General features: G+C 37.7%; 1 protein-coding gene across 5 annotated transcripts in view; it reads right to left on the bottom strand.

Annotated features, from left to right (window-relative positions):
- SEMA5A (semaphorin 5A) overlaps window positions 1–20,430 on the bottom strand; it is a 516,751-nt gene that overhangs the window by 30,627 nt on the left and 465,694 nt on the right. The gene's annotated exons all lie outside the window — the stretch shown is intronic.

The following is a 20,430-nucleotide window of genomic DNA, read 5'->3' on the forward strand; positions in this document are numbered from 1 at the left end:
GCCACAGGATTAAAGATTTTTAACAATATTTTATTAATAAAATAAGAATTAAATCACTCTTTAAGCTTTATCATAAAATAAAAAAAATTGCTCTATCATTCCCCCACCTATTTCAGTTGCAGATTCTGATACTTATCTCCACAGAGCTAAACTTGAGTTTGGGTCCTTTTGGTAAACCCTTTGAATCTACAAATTCCTTTAGTTTTAGAAATATTCTTGATTACTTCATTTCATGCTCTCCCTCCTTTTTCTTGCTGCATCTCTTATCTTTTGGATGTAAACTCATTTATCCATTTTTACATTTCTCATCTTTTATCTCATAGCTTCCATATCTTCATCTTTTGCTCTAGTTTCTGGAAGATTTCCTCAACCTTATCTTCCAAAATGATGATTGAAATATTCATCTTATCTACTTTACATTTTAAATTTCCAAAAGCCCTTTTGTGTCTTTTTTTTTGGTTCTTGATTATTCCCTGTTATTGTATGCTATTCTTATTTTTTTGGTCACACTACTTTCTCCAATTTGAGTACACTGATGATTTGAATACACTGAGTACTTTGATGAATTATTTCAAGGTTGTAGTCTTTCTCTATAGCTTCTGTATCTCCTAATTGCTGAATTCCCTTTGCTTGTTTGGACCTCTATCTTTCTTGTTAGATCGTTTCTTCTGTGATCTGAACATTCTCTGTTTTCTGCTCTGATTTAGGGTGGAGGGCTAAAAAGTTTAACTGGAAGGTCTGAGCACAGAGAAGTCTGTAGACCTGGTCAGATCTGGTTGAGATCTTTAACCAGAATTTAAGAATCTTTGTCAGAATCTTAAACCTTTCCTGCTGGACTCTTCAGAGATCCCTGAGAAGACTGCTCCAGTGTCTTGCCTGTCTTGATGCTGAAGGCTGAGCCATGGAGGATCTGGGAGCCGAGTGGAGGAAGAGGGCTGAACTCTCAGTGTCCAGTAGACAGCCACTTATCTTACTCTGCCATTCTCAGTTCTGAAGCACCCAGTTAACTGAGCTCAGTGCTCAGAGGTCCAGAGATGCTCTGTTTTCCTCTCCAGAAAATAAGCTTCCTAGCATCTGCTGGACAGAGCAGGTCTAGTCCCCTTGGTGGAGTGGGAGAGAGGTATGGAGGTCTGACAACTTCTTAAACAGAAGTCACCCAATGTTATTTTGCCACTAACAGAGAAAACAGGGCTGTGGATTCCTGAGCTCTCTGAGGGGTCTCTGGTGTGCACTGAGATGATTCTTTTCATGTGTGTGCTGGGGGTCCCCAAGATCCCTCCAGTTTCTATGATTAGATAGCAGGATCCATAGGACTCTGTATGCAGCAACATTCTCAGCTATAATTTATTACAGTAAAAGACTACAAAGCAAAATCAGCAAAGAGAAAATGCACATGGGGTAGAAGTGCAGACAAAGCCAGGTGGCACAACCAAGAGTCCTCTCTCAGTGGAGTCACGAAGGATGTGCTCAGGTCTCCCAGCAGCTAGTTGTGATGACGTACAGGGAAGCTGGTCTACCAGGGAAGCTTACTGGAGACTTGGTGCTCAGGGTTTTCACTGGGGTCTGGTTGCAGAAGCATCCTTGCTTTGCATGTACCAAAAGTCCAGATTTCCCTAAGGAAGCTTTCAGTATACACCACATTGTTTGTATAGACAATTTAAGCACAGAGAGCCACTCTTGCCATCTGGGAAAGGTAGAAACCTTCCTGAAATCCAGATTCCCACATGCCAGCTAACAGCTAGCCTTGCAAGTAGGCCTTTCTAAGAATCACACAGCTGGGCAACATTGTCTTCCACATAGTTCTTCTCCGCTAGACTTAAATTTATGCTTCTTCGATGTATTTCCAGATTCTACTTTTTAAAAACAACATGGTTCTTTCTCCTTTTTTCTGACTTCGTGCATTGATGCCTTGAAAAATCAACCCCTCTAACACTGTATTAGTATGTTTCCAGTAGGATAGAAAGCAACTTGTGTGTCCATGCCATCAATTTTACCTGGGAACCTAATACAATCTTTATTTTGAACTGTTTTAAATACTCTAACTAGCTTTCTTTACTCCCAATGCATTTATTTATTTATTTATTTTTTTTTTACAGCGGATAACACTCAGGATTTTTGTGACATCATAGGCTTTTAACAGAAAATATGTAAAGCGATCATCGCTGTTTCTTTGATTTAATACTCTCCAGGCATTCCTCCCGGCCTACACCATCTCTACATCAACAAATACTAGAAAGATAGATGACTTCGTTTTCTTGTGTTTATAGCATCTTCTATTATGGCATCTTTTGAATGCTGCCTCTTAAATGAAAAAGCCCCGATGAATGCCATAAACCCAGTCATGTGAAAAGTCAGGCACAACACGTGTGTGATCTCTTTCACTTGGAATGAAAACCACATGACAGGAAAGCCATAAACCCTTGTCTTGGACCCTCTGTGCCTCTGGTGTGGGGATGCTCTCTCCTCTGGATTGAGAATGTCATATGCCACTGCCCTTCCCTCCCTCACTCCGGGCCAGCCTGGCCAGGTAAGCATCCCGGAGCTCCTTGCTGAAATGGGCTCAAAACACGTGCAGCCCGGCCATGCGTGGTGGCTCACATCTGTAATCCCAGCACTTTGGGAAGTCAAGGTGGGTGGATCACCTGAGGTGAGGAGTTCGAGACCAGCCTGGCCAACATGATGAAACCCTGTCTCTACTAAAAATACAAAAATTAGCTGGGCGTGGTGGCAGGTGCCTGTAGTCCCAGTTACTCGGGAGGCTGAGGCATGAGAATTGCTTGAACTTTGGAGGCGGAGGTTGCAGTGAGCCAACATTGTGCCACTGCACTCCAGCCTGGACAGCAGAGTGAGACTCCATCTCAAACAAACAAACAAAAATCACGTGCAGTTTATGGGCCTCTGTTTGAAAAGTGCTGGTCTTTAGGTCTTAACAAATGCAGCATTACCTATAAATTAGTAAAATCCTACATCTTCATAAACAGATTTAGAGGATACCACCAATAATTCTCAGGTTTCCCACACTGCAAACTTCATTCTTTCTATGGAGATGAAGTTTAATTTTTGAAATGTATGAGGGGCAAATGTGTTTGAAAGCTGGCTCAAGTGTTTGCATTGGCATCTGTGTGTTGGTCCCAGAGATGGGCGCAGCTCACGGCTAAGAAAGATCAGTTTAGTCTCTTCAGATCTAAGCCTCCAACAACAGTCTGTTCTTATGTTCTTATTTTCTCATGGTTCAAAGTTTAACATGAGACTCAGCATTTCTCCTTTCAAGTGATTTTTGAGGTTTAATTATGATACATTCACTTGAAGTATCAAATTATGAAATGGTGAGAAATGGTATGGCCAATTTGTTTTAATGAGCAAAATCATGAAGTGATTGAATTCCATTGTGATCACTTATATGGCTTAACTGAATATGTATGTTGCAATTTACTAGAGAACTGCTGCTGTAACTATCCAAATGTAAATGGAACTTTAACAACACTGCACTTAATACTAAAGAGATAAATGATTTTAAAAAGGATTTCAGGAAGCTAACTTATGATTTGGCACCTAAGGTTCTTAATATTCTGGTGGAAAATATGAGATAAGAATGCTTACTAAAGCAATTATAAATAATTCCTCCAAATATGTTCCCCATGTATTATGTATTCCAGTCAACAGTGATAAAAGCACTCATTTAAATGTTTAATCCTGCAACCTGGGAGACACTCTGCCAGTTCTCCCTCACTTCTACGCCAAGTTCTACAGTCATGGCTTCCTGTGTTCCTTCTGTCCTCTCCATCTTAATTGCCTCTTCTAATTCAGGCCCCCATCACCATAGGCCTGATTTAGAGAATCAAAGCATGTAGTTCCTTAAAGCTTAAGTGCCTATTTATAATTCTGCATCCACTAATAGACTGCAAATTTGTCAAAAGCAAGAACTTTGTCACGTTTATTTTATATTACCAATCTTGAGCATAGTAACACTATTTGGTAAGTGGATAAATCATATTGATTAAGCAACAGATAAGCCTACTGAGATGAAATTTGCATACATTTGGGGAACAGATTTAGGTAGTTAAGTGGGACCTCCTGTTTTGCTGTTTATTTTTCCTTTGAGAAAATTAAAATATCTTATATTTCATATATTGCAAGTAAAGTAGAGAGATGGAGACAACCCAAGTAGAATTTTGATACCACAACTCAGAGTGAAGCCCAAAAATTACCCTTAAAGTCATCTCATCCACAACTGAATATGTAAAGCAAATTTATTCTCATACGGAATACTTATGGTTTCCATATGCACTTGTCAAGTTCTCTGTCAGTAACTAAGCTTGGCCTGCTGAGACTGAAAGCAACTCACATTAGAGAAATAACAAAGTAATTGAATTGTGCTTGCAAGGAGCCAAAACACTCAAGTATCTACATGGAAGTAGAACCACGCTCCCAGGAGCCTGTGGCAAACAGAACAAAGGTTGACTGGAAGTTCTGGAAATTAGTTTAGTTGTACCCAGTAAGGAAGGTATATAAAGGAATGTGGGGCATTCAAAATTATATGGTCACAGAGTATCTTCTGCTTCCCACCAATATGGAGTAATAGAAACTGGATTAACCCTTTTATCCAAATAACAAAAAGTTATATGAAATAATGGTTCTTAAAGTACTGGACTTCAGGCAATGAAGGTCAGTGATCACTGAGTAATGCGAGACAAATTAGGGGACACCCATGAGTGCCACAACCTACAGCCTTGAGAAGGTTCCCAGACCATGGCATGGGGAGCAGAAACCCAGGCACAGGCTAGAGACTGAGAAGACAGGTTTGGGAGCTGGAGAATGCCAAAGTGGTTGAAATTATTGGAAAGGAGAAAGTTGCATAAAATGAACACACCAGTGATGTGCAAAAATCACCCATCATGATTTCAATTGAGTACAAAGCAGGTAACAGATGTTTTGACTTAAAAAATCAGCAAGTTCATGTGAGAAACTACACAGGAGTAGGGAAAGATCTGCCTGAAATGATCAGAGGGAACACTGTGTGTTACCCACACAGGACCAGGAACAGTGCTTGCTTCAAAGAGCAAAACTAAAAGACCTCATAATTCAAGGGTCATTGGTTTCATACCAAAAGGGGCCTTGCTTCCACAGTGGGCAAAAATTACTGCAGACTAAACGTGGCTTTGATCCCAAGTAACTAAGACTAAAAGCAAGCACCAAAACCATCAAACTGGTTTTACATAACTTAATTATGTCCTCAAAGAGAACCTTAGCATATTTTTAGGACAAAAAAAGTGTCTAGCAGTTTAAATTCACAGTGTCTTGCATCCAATCTAAAATTACCAGATATGGAAAGAGGCCAAAAACACAACCCGTAATGAAGAGAAAAATCAGTCAATTGAAACTGATGCAGATATGACACAGATGACAGAATGTGTAGTCAACAGCATCAAAACAGTAATTATAACTGCATCCCATATGTTCAAGGAAGACCTCGAAGAGATAAGGAAGAAATAACTTGCAACATGCCAGCTGTAACATACAAGACATTTGCAGATAATTGCAAATGAGACAGTATCTCCCAAGTCATTCTATGAGGCCAACTTTGATATCAAAACCAGACGAAGACAGAAAGAAAGAAAACTACATGAATGTAGTTTTCTATTCCTCATGAATGAGTATTCCTCATGAATGTAGACGTTAACATTCTTAAAAAGACTTTAATAAATCAAAGCCAAAATATATCAAAAGGTTAATACCTCATGATCAAGTGGCTTTCATGTCATCAATTAAAGACTGGGTTATCATTTGAAATTCAATTAATGTAATTCATCATATGAACTGTATAGAAGTAAACTCATATAATAATCTCAATACATGCAAAAATTATTGGATAAAAATCAAAATTAATTCCTTATAAGAGCTCTCAATCAACTTGGAATTCAAATAAATTTCCTAAATCTCATGAAGGATATCTATTAAAAACCTACAGACTGCATCACACTTAATGGTTAAAGCCTGTGTGCTTTCCTCCTAAGATGAGAAACAAGGCAAGGATGTCTCTCCTTATCACTTTTATTCAAGATTATCCTGGAATTTCTAGCCAGTGCAATCAGGAAAGAAAAAGAAACAAAAGGCATCCATATTAAAAGTAAGAAGTAATTATATTTTTACTCTCAAACAATATGATTGTCTATGTAGAAAGTGTTATGGAGTCTACCAAAAAAAACTACTAGAAGTAATAAATTAATTTATTAAGGCTGCAGAACAAAAGATCAATGTAAATATAAAATATTATTTCATTCCCATGCACCAGCAACAAGCTACCAGAAATTAAAATTTTAAAAGAACACTACTTATAGTAGCATCAAAACATAAAATACTTAAGATTAAATCTCAAAAAAATATGTGCATGACTTTTACAATGAAAGGAAATGGAATCACTACAATCCTAATTATAATTCCAGGAGGCATTTTTGGTAGGAAATTAACAAGCTAATTCTAAATTTCATATGGAATACAAAGTATCTAGAATAGTCAAAATATTTTGGCAAGGAAGAACAAAGTAGGAAGACATACTTTCTAACTTCAGGATTCATTATAAAGGTACAATAATCAAGATGCTGTGGTGTAAGCATCAAGATAGAAAGACTGAGCAAAAGAACAGAATGGAAAGTCTAGGAATCCACCCACCTGTTTTTATGGCTTATTGATTTGTTTTTTAAACGTGCAAAGGCAATTCAATGGAGAAAGCATAGTCTCTTCTGAAAATGATGTTGGAATAATTGAATATCCATATTATGAAAACATGAATTTTGATCAATAACTTGTTCCATCAATGATAAATGATGTAAATGGATCATAGCCCAATATCTAAAACCAAAGAACTCCTAGAAGCAAACACATGAGAACACCTGTGGGGTCTTAGGTTAAGCAAAAATTTTCTAAATAAAATACCAAAAGCATCATCCATAAAATAAAAAACCAATTAAAATGAATTAATCAAAATAAGAAGCTTCTGCACTTTAAGGATCACTGTTAAGAAAATTAATGATGAGCTATATAGTCTGAGAGAAAGTATTTGCAAATCATGTATCTGATAAAAAGACTTGCACCCATTATGCATTTTAAAAGTTAAAACTAGAGTATAAAAACTAACTAATGGAAAAACTGCTGAAAGATATGTATAGGCACTTCAACAAAGATATGTGATGGCAAAACAAGCATACATAAACTTAGAAAAAGGTAAACTGAAACCACAAGTAAACCACTACACATGTATTAGAATGACTAAAATTCAAACAAAAACAGAAAAAAAAAAAGCCCCCAAACCCAAAATCCTGTGACAGTATCAGATGCTGATGAGGACACAATGCTTTAGATTTACTCAGCCATCACAAATAAACACCTGGTGCATGTATTTGGATCTGGCCAATAGAAGGGAAAAAGGCTCAATATTCAGAATGCTACAAGACACACTCAGTATATGCCAGTTACTCTGAAGACAGGTTGATGATTTAGAGATTTTTAGATATTCCTGGTTTCTTTCCACTACTCTTACTAGTCATAAAAACACAATAAAAAACATAGAAATGTTTTGAAAAAAATGTGAAAACAATATTATAACCAAAAAGTTGAGTATTCTAAGTAGAAATTAATCCACAATCCCACTGTTCTATGCAGTAACTCCATTTCTGCAGGTTTGCTCTATCTCGTACACTGCTGATAGCACTGTAAATGGCACAAGCCATTTGAAAACTGTTTGATACTTTCCTAAGAAGTCAAACGTATACATATCACATAGCCTACTCATTCCATTCCTCTATATTTACCCAAGAGAAAATAAAACACATGCCCATACAAACACTTGTACCTGAATGTCCACAAAAGCTTTATTTGTAATAGTCAAGAAACTGGAGACAACTCATATGGCCATCAGCAGATGGATAGCTAAACAAATAATCTTATGGAATATTACTCAGCAATTAAAAGAAATGAACTCTTAATATACAAAACAACAAAGCATCTGAAAATAATTATGCCCATAAAAAAGCCAGCAAAAAAAAAAGTGTGACACTGTAGAATTCTATTCATATAACATTAGGGAATATGAAAACTAATGCATAGAGACAGAAAGCAATCAGTGCTTATCTGAGACTAGGGAGTACTGGGAGGGGTATCAGGGAGGTGTTGCAAAAGGAAATGAGGAAACTTGGGTTGATGGACATGTTCACTACCTTTATTGTGTCAATAGTTTTATGAATGTACAAATACCTTAAAACGGATGAAAATTTTATCATTTTAAACATGTAGTGCATTGTATGCCAACCATACGTCAATAGCGGTACAAAACCGTATGGTCTCAGAAAACAAGCCTCTTTCTAATACATAGTGGCGTCTCTGCTATTTAGAAATTATATCTTGAGGCCAGGCATGGTGGCTCACGCCTGTAATCCCAGCACTTTGGGAGGCTGAGGTGGGTGCATCATGAGGTCAAGAGATCAAGACCATCCTGGTCAACATGGTGAAACCCTGTCTCTACTAAAAATACAAAAATTAGTGGGCATGGTGGCACGTGCCTGTAGTCCCAGCTACTCACGAGGCTGAGGCAGGAGAATTGCTTGAACCCGGGAAGCGGAGGTTGCAGTGAGCCGAGATCACACCACTGCACTCCAACCTGGTGAGAGAGTGAGACTCCATCTCAAAAAAAAAAAAAAAAAAAATCTTGAAATCATGTCATTTGCAGCAACACAAATGGAGCTGAAGGTCACTATCTTTAGTGAAATAAGTCAGGCCCCAAAACACAAATATCACATGTTTTCACTTATATGCAGGAGCCAAAAAAAGTTGATCACATGGAGGTAGAGAAATATAGAAAATAGAGTTTGAGAAAGGTAAGTGGAAGAGAGAGAGAGGAGGATGAAGAGAAGTGGATTAAAAGGTAAAAACATGCAGCTGGTTAGAAGGAGTAAATTCAGTATTTGATAGCAGAGTAGGGTAACTATAATTAAGCAGAAATGCATTGTACTTGGGTGGTGGACACCCTAAATACCCTGACTTGATCACACACATTATATACATGTAACAATATTTCATGTGTATGCTACAAATTTGTACAAATAAAAAATGGTATCCAAAACAACTGTGAGTTTATACATACCTGTATATAGTAAAATTATCGTAATTTTTTTCATGGCATTTATGTTTGCTTATTTAGGACTCAATATAACCAGTATTTGTAGATAAATGCTTCATAAAACATGCACCATCCATTCCATTTTTACTTTCCACCATATATGTCCAAAAAATGACACTATTATCTACCACATAGCCAGCCAGTGCATTGACTATGCATTATGAATTGTGTGTGTGTGTGTGTGTGTGTGTGTGTGTGTTTAGCCTGTGCATGTTCCTCATTCTTTTAAAATCACTTATTTCCCTTCTAATCAGTTTCTTTGGTCACAGTGCTTTTTCCTGCTGGCACAGGCCTTTGAACATGAGGAAGTTATCATACAATCACCTTCCATGGGATTTGGAGAAGTGTGGGAGTCACAGGGTAACTTAGGAGAACTTGGCTTCCGGGACTGTTTCTTACTCACCATCCAATCCTCTGCAAAACATCTTTAAATGCTTGCAATACCTCCCAACAAAGGCCATATAAGAGGATAGACAAGATGATCTCCTAACACCAAAATGCCTTTGCAATCCACAACCTTGCTTTAGATTTCCTTAGCCATCCCAAATAAACACCCAGTGCATGTATTTGGATCTGGCTCATAGAAGGGGAAAAGAGTCGATATTCAAAATGCCAAAAGACAAACTCAGTATATGCTAGTTACTCTGGGGAGAGGTTAATGATTCAGATATTTTAGATATTCCTGGTTTCTTTCCACTACTTTTACTAGTCATAGAATCACAATAAAATATAATAGAAACGTTTTGAAAAAATGTGAAAACAATATTGTAACCAAAAAGTGAGCATTTCTAAGTAGAAAATCATCCACAATCCCACTATCCTATGCAGTAACTGAATTTCTGCAGGTTTGCTCTAAGTAGCTACAGTACTCTCTACATACCTTATCATGCATCATGAACCTTTATTATGCCACTTGTTTGCAAGGGAGTCTCCCAAGCATGTGAGCTTCCCCATGGCAAAGCCTGGGATGGATGTGACTTCATGTCTCACCTGGGTAACTGACACCCTCACTGGCTCAAAGTGGGGAGCAACTGAGCCAAAATCTCAGGGGCTTTTGAATGGATGCATTCACTTTCAACCTGTAGCCAACCTGAGTTCTTCTAAGGGCAGAAAAGCAAACACATACTCCTCTGCTTTCTTGCTCAAAAATGATGTATATATGTGCACAACATATATATGTGTGTGTATATACAAAAATGGAACTGGCTTTCCTCCTTACCCACTATTTTAGGCATTCCTTTTTATAACAGTCTAAATCTCAGGAGAATAAGAAAATCAGTGCTGTCACTGGAAATCTTCTTTATTACAGAGGCTGTGATTTGTGGGCACTTTTGCTTCCATAAACTTACATCTCAAATGAGAAGATCCATCTATTTATTTTATTGTCTCACTGTAATGCCTTTAAATTCTCACACTCTGAGAGCAAAAGCCAGGAATTCAGATATCTTTTTCCTAGCAAATATCTTGCAATGAGAGGAGTAAGTACTTTTAGATAGAAGTAAATGCCTGTCCTTTGGGAAAAGTTTCCTTCTCAAGCTAACAATTGAAATCGGTGACCTTGAGCAGAGACATCTGCCTTTTATTTCTAATCTTAAAATTATTTCTAATTTTTAAGGGAAAAATGTTTAAATATACTATAAGTGCTTGAGAACATGATGATAATTTGTACAGATTTTAAGAGTTCTTATGAGGAACTTTGGAAGCATTCGAATACATAACAAAAATCAAAGTAAGATTCTGTTATTTAAGATTAAGGCTTCAGCAGGACTGTGATGAATTTGCCTTTACAATAATTCATGGGGACATTTACCCCAGATTCTTTTAAGGACAAAAAAAAAGTGGCAAATATTGGTCTGCCTTCTGACCAGAAAATTTCAGCTGAGTATGTACACACACACACACACACACACACACACACACACACACACACAGTCATACATATGCAACAATAAGAAAAACAAGATTTAGAAAACAAATTCTGCCTATAATAATAGGATTTGTATGTGATGGTTACAGACACATAAACATACTTGTATAGGACCAAACTGGCTCCATTTTTTTGGCAAGAAAATATAAAATAAAATTAGAATAATAGAGTGCTTATGGCAGACACAGGGTAAAACCATACTCATGTCCTTGGGAAAACATCTAGTTGATAAAAATTTATATTGCATTAGAAGCTCTTCATTCAGCAGCATAGGCCACTAATAGTAAATAGTTTGCAAAGACCTGATGATTAGTCTATGATAAGTTAATATTTTCTGTTTAAATTCATATCTAACATTTTTAAGTTTTGAGCTTTTGAGAAATATAAAAAATATAAATACACAAACTATAAATATAAATAAAAATAAATGTGAATCGCATGGCTTAAATATATACCAACTTGCTTTTTACCTGAAAATTAATGGCAAATAATTTAAATACCATTTTCCTCTCCTAGATCATTTGGATGCCATTTAAAATTTTTTGCTTTTTAAAACTAACACTCCTTAGCAAATGCAAAAGAACAGAAATCATAATGAACAGTCTCTCAGACCACAGTGCAATCAAATTAAAACTCAGGATTAAGAAACTCACTCAAAACCACACAACTACATAGAAACTGAACAACCTGCTCTTGAATGACTACTGGATAAATAACAAAATTAAGGCAGAAATAAATAAGTTCTTTGAAACCAATGAGAACAAAGACACAATGTACCAGAATCTCTGGGACACAGCTAAAGCAGTGTTTAGAGGGAAATTCATAGCACTAAATGCCCACAAGAGAAAGTAGGAAGGATCTAAAATTGACACCCTAACATCACAATTAAAAGAGCTAGAGAAGCAACAGCAAACAAATTCAAAAGCAAGCAGACAACAAGAAATAACAAAGAAAGAGCTTCTGCACAGCAAAAGAAACTATCATCAGAGTGAACAGGCAATCTACAGAATGGGATAAAATTTTTGCAATCTATCCATCTGACAAAGGGCTAATATCCAGAATCTACAAAGAACTTACTTAAACAAATGTACAAGAAAAAAACAAACAACCCCATCAAAAAGTGGGCAAAGGATATGAACAGACACTTCTCCAAAGAAGACATTTATGCAGCCAACAAACATATCAAAAAAAGCTCAACATCACTGGTCACTAGAGAAATGCAAACCAAAAACACAATGAGACACCATCTCATGCCAGTTAGAATGGTGATCATTAAAAAGTCAGGAAACAACAGATGCTAGAGAGGATATGGAGAAATGGGAATGATTTTACACTGTTGGTGGGAATGTAAATTAATTCAACCATTGTGGAAGACAGTGTAGCAATTCCTTAAGGATCTAGAACCGGAAATACCTTTTGACCCAGAAATCCCATTACTGGGTATATATCCAAAGGATTATAAATCATTCTACTATAAAGACACATGCACACGTATGTTTATTGCAGCACTGTTCACAATAGCAAAGACCTGGAAACAACCCAAAATACCTATCAATGACAGACTGGATTTAAAAAATGTGGCACATAAACACCATGGAATACTATGCAGCCATAAAAAAGGATGAGTTCATGTCTTTCACAGAGACTTGGATAAAGCTGGAAACCATCATTCTCAGCAAACTAACACAAGAACAGAAAACCTAACACCACATGTTCTCACTCATAAGTAGGAGTTGAACAATGAGAACACATGGACACAGGGAGGAGAATATCACACAGGGGGGCCAGTCAGGGGGTGCTAGGGGAGGTATAGCATTAGGAGAAATACCTAATGTAGATGACAGGTTGATGGGTGCAGCAAACCATCATGGCACATGTATACCTATGTAACAAAACTGCACATTCTACACATGTATCCCAGAACTCTTAAAGTATAATTAAAAAAAAAAAAAAAACACTGAAGGAACTTAGGATGAAACAATTGTAGCATCTTTTTCTATTGTCTTACTCAATTGATAAAACTTCTAAAGACCTCTCACAAAGACTCAGGGGTAATGATGTAGTTTGCACTACCCAGTCTTTTCATATTTCATGAGGCATGTGGTGTTGTGTGTCCTCAGGGTCCACAGGTGAACAGTCCTGCTTAGAGCCTTCAGAGCAGCTGGTCCATCTTCTTCCATCACCTGCACCCTGACTCCTTCATTGTAACACAGCTCTGATCTGAAGGGCCCTCTGATAGGAAACACCCACTCACACACCTGTGGTGGGGAGAATTCTAAGAAACCCCGAGATTCCCACCACCTGGGTGTCATGCTCTGCATAATCTTCTCTCTTGGAGTGTTGGTGGGTCCTGTGAAGATGATGGGATAGTCACCCTCTTAATCAGGTTACAAAAATCCACAACCTCCTCGTACCTTACTAGAAAGAGATTTTCTTTTGCTGGCTTTGAAGAAGGAAGCTGCCTTGTGGTGAGTGTCCCATATGGCTAGGACTAAGGGCAGCCTAGGAGCCGAGAACGCCACCCTCTAGCCTATAGCCAGCAGGAAACACAAGACCTCAGTCCTAAAACTGCAGGCAACTAAATCCTACAAATACCCAGTGAGCTTGAAACACTCAGTGACAACCCTGAGCCACAGAAAAGACTGTAGCTCTGGCCAACACCTCAATTTCAGCCTGTGAGACATTGAGCTGAGGGCACAGTTTGAATTTTCCCAGACTTTGACTCACTGAATGATCAGATAATAAATACATGTAGTATTAAACAACTGAATTTGTGCTAATTTATTACTTAGCAATAAAACCCTAATATACATTTATGTATGTATGTGTATATACATACATATGTGTGTATATATCTATATAGAGACATAGATAGAGATATATACATCCAGTTTCCCACTGGCAAGGAATTTTCCAAATGGAAGACTCATTATCCTCTTGCTATGATATTTCTCCAAGGCTTTCTCATGAAAAAGTTTCAGTTAAAAAAAATGACCTTTACTTATTATTAATGGTACACAGGCAATTTGAGGTGTTGATGAAAGTCCTGCAGGTTATCTAGGAAGGTGAGGTCAGTGGTTACAATTCATGTTATTTTAAGGTGCCTGATACTGTCCAGAAGTCATATTTTTGAATTTAACTTTCCAGAATAGTGATGAACTATGCATGTGTTGACAATTTGTACTTCAACTTTAACAATTCCATTAAAACTCTGAAGTTCAGTCCACTATTTTTGAGGGAAATGTGTTGAGTATCTTCTTCTTTAAGGGAATTCACAGAAATTAAAGCGGGTTCTATTCCTTCCAGGGAAGAGTTTTTCCTAAAAGGCGACTCCACAGGGTACTAATGAGTGCTACAGGAAAATCATCTGTTGTCAGGAAAAACTGAGAATCCTTGGGTTAAAGAAAGTTAAATGGGTTTCTCCAAATGAGTGATCAGAGCTGCTCTTGGAGCCCTTTTTCTCAGAGCTTTTTGAAAATGCTGCCAGGGAGAATGCTACCTGGAATCAAACAAGTTCTCAAAAGATGTGAGAATTTCATTGTCGTATGACAGATTCTACAATCGATTTACTGATTTAAAAACTGAAAATAGGGGTGTATCTCTACTGTTTTGAAATTGTATAGAAGTTACCCTTCTTCTGCCCAATGTAAACAGAATTCGAAAGATTGAGGATGGAGTCTTATGTTCATAAAATCCTTAGCCCATTGATTCTGTATTTTAATGGGGAAAATTGTCTAAAATATCCACCTCCTTTAAGACTGTTGGTAGGTGACCGAGTTTCCAGTGACTACCTAAGACAGAGAGAGTTGATTCTTCATTAGGGTTGATGTCTTGAAAACAATTTTCTTCTCTGAGTTCACTCAGAAGCAGGCTAGTCAGTCTAAACTGTGATGCTGCTCACTCCCAAGTTCATTGTTCTGTGTTATAAGCAAGAGAGTCCACCAAGGTCTGCCCAGGGGTTCTACTCCCTTCAATCCTTAACCTAGTTCCTCCACTTTATCATCTGTAAAATGGGATAGAAAGAAAGTCATCCACAATGCTAATTTTGAAGTGTTAAGTGAGATAATGTATTTATAGTGATTAGCATAGAGCCTGTTCTATATGGCATCTTTACACAGAGCCCTGGAAGCAAATATCAGATGCAGACCATGAAAGAATCAGGGATTCTCCAAAATGACCACTGGGGAAATCATCCTTTCTTCCTAGAAAATGCAGATGGTCACAATACCCCATAATTATCCTACTAGGAATATCCACAGCAGGCTGCATTTATCTAACTGGTAAAATAAGTTTCAATTTAACTTGCATCCAAGTTTCTAGGGGTATCATTTTACTCCATCTGTGCTCATTCAATGGAAAGTTATCTTCTAAATATGATTTTATCTGAGTTTACATGAAGCTGTCTTTTTATCAGTTCATATTCTGTAAATAAGTAGTTAAGATTTACTGCTCTAAAAGATAGTAGTAGAAACATTTATTTAATCTAAAGTTCTCACATCATGAATGATGTATTTGGAACATGCACAGCTATAGTCAATGTCCTTGTGACATTTCATTTCATTGTATGCAAATATTTGGAACTCTTGGGTGTTTTCTTGGCTCTCTATGCTGGGATTTCATCATTTAATGGATCTGGGCTTTGGAAAATATGTATGGGTTATCAACATCACTTTCCTACAATTTAAATCCCAAGGAACTGCATTTTTTGTTCTTTTATTGGCCAATTTACTATGGGAAATTATGTTCCTCTTAAATTCAGATTTTAAATGACTTTTAAAAATAACTCAGGTTATTTAATTAGATTCTTATTACTGCATGAATATTTCCTGCCAGAACTTATGGATAATGACCTAAGTACCATAATTTAAACATGTACATGTTTGAAACTATAAGTCAATGTAATATTGCCTAAGTGATACTTTCTATTTACAACACAGTTATGATAATCGAAATATCAGGTTTTCCATTCATTCATCCATCCATCCATCCATCCATCCATCCATCCATCCATCTTTCAGTTATCACTGTTGGAACATCTATACCATGTGCAAGAAGCTGAGATTCCTCCTGAGAATTATCAGACACCAATGGTGAAAATAAACCCATGAAGTTTAAGGAAGACATGTGGAAGTGCCATCAGCCTCACACCAACTACTTATGAAAGGAGTTAAGATGCAAGAGGGACTTAGTGTTACATAACACTAGCACACAGTAATTGTCACTCTGGCCAATCCCATTAACCACCTGATTCAGGACTCTGTGTCTGACAGACTGACTTGCTTCATATACAGGTGCCATTGTCTTCCTTGATCATGGCACTAGAATTGCAACACATGCAGCAGTTTAGTGACCTTGAGCAATCAATTCTGCCTAAATTATCCATGCCCTAAAAGTGGAATATCATTGCTGACAAAAGGAAAACCTTAGAGAAATCTTAGCCCCTTTAATAAAAGCTGAAAATCTTGATCAAAGAAAATAAAAGACCTACTAGTCAAAAATAGTAAGTTATCAAAATAGTTGGATGCAAATATTATTTTTTAATAAAGCTTAAAATTTTTGAGCCCTGGTTTTGTAAATACTCAACATGTGTGCCTCCCATTCCAGCAGTCATCCAAATAAAAAGACTAGAGTATGATGGTAGCCTTCCCAGAACATGCAGTCCCAACTGAGGGACAAGGTTAATTTGAAAGCCCACAGCATGAGTGGGGCTCCTTGTTCTCCAGTGATGTTTCTGTTGGCTTCCCTCCTGATATGATTTGGCTGTGTCCCCACCCAAATCGCATCTTGTAGCTCCCATAATTTCCATGTATTGTGGGAGGAACCTGTTGGGAGATAATTGAATCATGAGGGCAGGTTTTTTGCTTGCTGTTCTCATGATAGTGAAGAAGTCTCATGAGATAAAATGGTTTTAAAAACAGGAGTTTCCCTGCATGAGCCCTCTTCTCTTGTCTCCTGCCATGTGAGATATACCTTTCACATTCTGCCATAATTGTGAGGCCTCCCCAGCACGTGGAATTGTAAGTCCAATAAACTTGTTTCTTTTTTTCTTTTGTAAATTCCCTGGTCTTGGGTATGTCTTTATCAGCAGTGTGAAAACAAACTAATAAAGCAAATTGATACTGTGAGTGGGATACTGCTGAAAAGATACCCCAAAAGGTAGAAGTGACTTTGGAACTGGGTAATAGGCAGAGGTTGGTACAGTTTGGAGGGCTCAGAAGACAAAAAAATATGGGAAAGTTTGGAACTTCCTAGAGACTTGTTGAATGGTTTTACCCAAAATGCTGATAACGATACAGACAATAAGGTCCAGGCAGAGGTGGTGTCAAATGGAAATGAAGAACTTGTTGGGAACTGGAGCAAAGGTGACTCATTATATTTTAGCAAAGAGACTGGTGGCATTTTCCCCCTGCTCTAGAGATTTGTGGGATTTTGAAGTTGAGGGAGATGATTTAGAGTATCTGGAGGAAGAAATTTCTAAGTGGCAAAGCATTCAAGTGGTGACTTGGGTGCTGTTAAAAGCATTCAGTTTTATAAGGGAAGCAGAACATAAAAGTTTGGAAAATTTGCAGCTTGACAATGGGATAGAAAATAAAATCCCATTTTCTGAGGAGAAATTTAAGCCAACTGCAAAAATTTGCATAAGTAACAAGGAGCCAAATGTTAATCTCCAAGACAATGGGGAAAACGTCTCCAGGGCAGGTCAGAGGTCTTCACGGCAGTCCCTCTCATTACAGGCCCAGAGTCCTAGGAGGAAAAAGTGGTTATGTGGGCTGGGCCCAGGGTCCCTGTGCTGTGTGCAGCCTAAGGACTTGGTGCCCTGCATCCCAGCCACTCTAGCCATGGCTGAAAGGGGCCAACATAGAACTCGGTCTGTGGCTGCAGAGGGTGCAAGCCCCAAACCTTGGAAGCTTCCACATGGTGTTGAGACTGCAACTGCACAGAAGTCAAGAACTGGGGTTTGGGAACCTCCACCTAGATTTTAGAGGATGTATGGAAACACATGGATGTCCAGGCAGAAGTTTGCTGCAGGGGTGGGGCTGTCATGGAGAACCTCTGTTAGGGCACTTCAGAAGGGAAATGTGGGGTCAGAGCCCCCTCACAGCCAGGAGGGAGGCTGTACGCTGCAAAGCCACAGAGTTGGAGCTGCCCAAGACCATGGAAACCCACCTCTTGCATCAGTGTGACCTGGATGTGAGACATGGACTCAAAGGAAATCATTTTGGAGCTTTAAGATTTTACTGCCCTGCTGGATTTTGGATTTGCATAGGGCCTGTTGCCCCTTTGTTTTGGCCAATTTCTCCCATTTGGAATGGCTGTATTTATCAAATGTATCTAGGAAGCAACTAATTTCCTTTCAATTTTATACCCTCATAGGCAGAAGGGACTTCCCTTGTCTCAGATGAGACTTTGGACTGTGGACTTTTGAGTTAATGCTGAAATGAGTTAAAACTTTGGGGGACTGTTGGGAAGGCATGATTGGTTTTGAAATGTGAGGACATGACATTTGGGAGGGACCAGGGGCAGAGTGATATGGTTTGGCTCTGTGTACCTACCCAAATCTCATCTTGTAGCTCCCATTATTCCCAAGTGTTGTGGGAGGGACCTGGTGTGGGTCTGGGTGGACCCACATGGAGGTGGGTTTTTTCCTGTGCTGTTCTCATGATAGTGATAAGTCTCACAAGATCTGATAGTTTTAAAAATGGGACTTTCCCTGCACAAGCTCTCTTCTCTTGTCTGCCGCCATGTGAGATGTGCCTTTCACCTTCCACCATGATTGTGAGGCCTCCCTAGCCACATGGAATTGTAAGTCCAATAAACCTTTTTTTTGCAAATTGACCAATTTACAAAATTGGTTATGTCTTTATCAGCAGTGCGAAAATGGACTAATACACCTACCAAAGCCAGGAGCAACATTAGCCAAGAGCTTCCCAATCTGCAAGCAAAAGAAATGTATGTTCTCACAAAAGCAAATATTCTTTCTAAATGAAGTGACAACATCATGACCCAATAATCTGTTTATGAAAGCTGTTGACAGATTTATTTCTGAGATTTATGACCATTTCTTTCTGAACTTAATTTATTTCTTGGGGTTATAATTAAATTTATTTATTATTGAGAATACTATTAATGCATTTGATTTTATTTTCTTTTTTGCTATAGCCTAAACACATTTCTGATGTCTTCTATGATTTTTTTTTTAACTTAAGTTTTAGATTGTCAGGCAGCAACTCTGCTGCTTTCTCTGTGCCCACTTCTGTGGACTTCTCTCTACTTCCATCTGTGTGACAATCTGGAAGATAGACGACTAAGCTGATAGAGAAAGTATCAAGGGAACAGCGAGACACAGCACGATGTGAGGACATCATTTAAATCCTTGCTACAGGTATGGGTCAGCAATATCCCTGTTGCTCACCTGCTCCCTAAATTGGACCCTGATCCTGGCTGCCATTACTGACGTGGCTGCTTTCACATAACTGAGCACTACATTGCAATTAAAATAGCCAGGATGTTTAAATCAAAAGCATAAGTTGAAATTAAACATTTCTAGACTTTAAAATCCTTAACATATGGCAATAATAAAAAACAGTTCATTTATCTTGAAGTTTCCTACAAAATAAATAATTATCCAAATCAGTGTTTAAAGACTGGATCTTCATCTGCTTAAATATGATTTGAAAATCATTCTGCTGTGTGTTTCTAAAATATAAAATGGTGATTAAATAATTAAATGGGCAAACTTCTTTTAAATTTGTATTTTTAGTCACAGATGTTTATTTTTATTATATTTATTTATTTTATATTTATATTTACTTTTCCTAATGCATGCTGTACATACATTCTTTAGTTTATGGCTGTAAAACTGATTCTCCTTATCACTATAAACACACACACACTTTTATATATTATAATATCATAACTTATAATGGAGGTCACTTATATGCCAGTTCATATATAAGGTTATCTAAACCAACAAATGCAGTTACAAATCTGTTCTAGAATGTTGCTTAATAAGCTGGGATGTTTCTTATTCAAAGCCCTCTTTCAGGCCTATAGAAAATGCCCCAGTTGTTATACATAGAATTATGTACCATGGATAAATGTTTTTATTTATTTTTCTCTCCTGGGAAACATTGCAAAATTTAAGCAAGTGTATTGACTGCTTTTTGCTTCAATTTCTATTCATTTAGACAAATAATTCTATAAGGTGTTTCATAAAAACATCTGCTCTTTCAAAATATGAAGACAGTGGCTGGGCGTGGTGGCTCATGCCTGTAATCGCAGCAAAAGTGCAAAAGTGGCCTCTCAAAGCGGAGACCAAGGTGGGCGGATC

Source organism: Pongo pygmaeus, chromosome 4, assembly GCF_028885625.2.
Source record: "Pongo pygmaeus isolate AG05252 chromosome 4, NHGRI_mPonPyg2-v2.0_pri, whole genome shotgun sequence".
Taxonomy (NCBI): domain Eukaryota; kingdom Metazoa; phylum Chordata; class Mammalia; order Primates; family Hominidae; genus Pongo; species Pongo pygmaeus.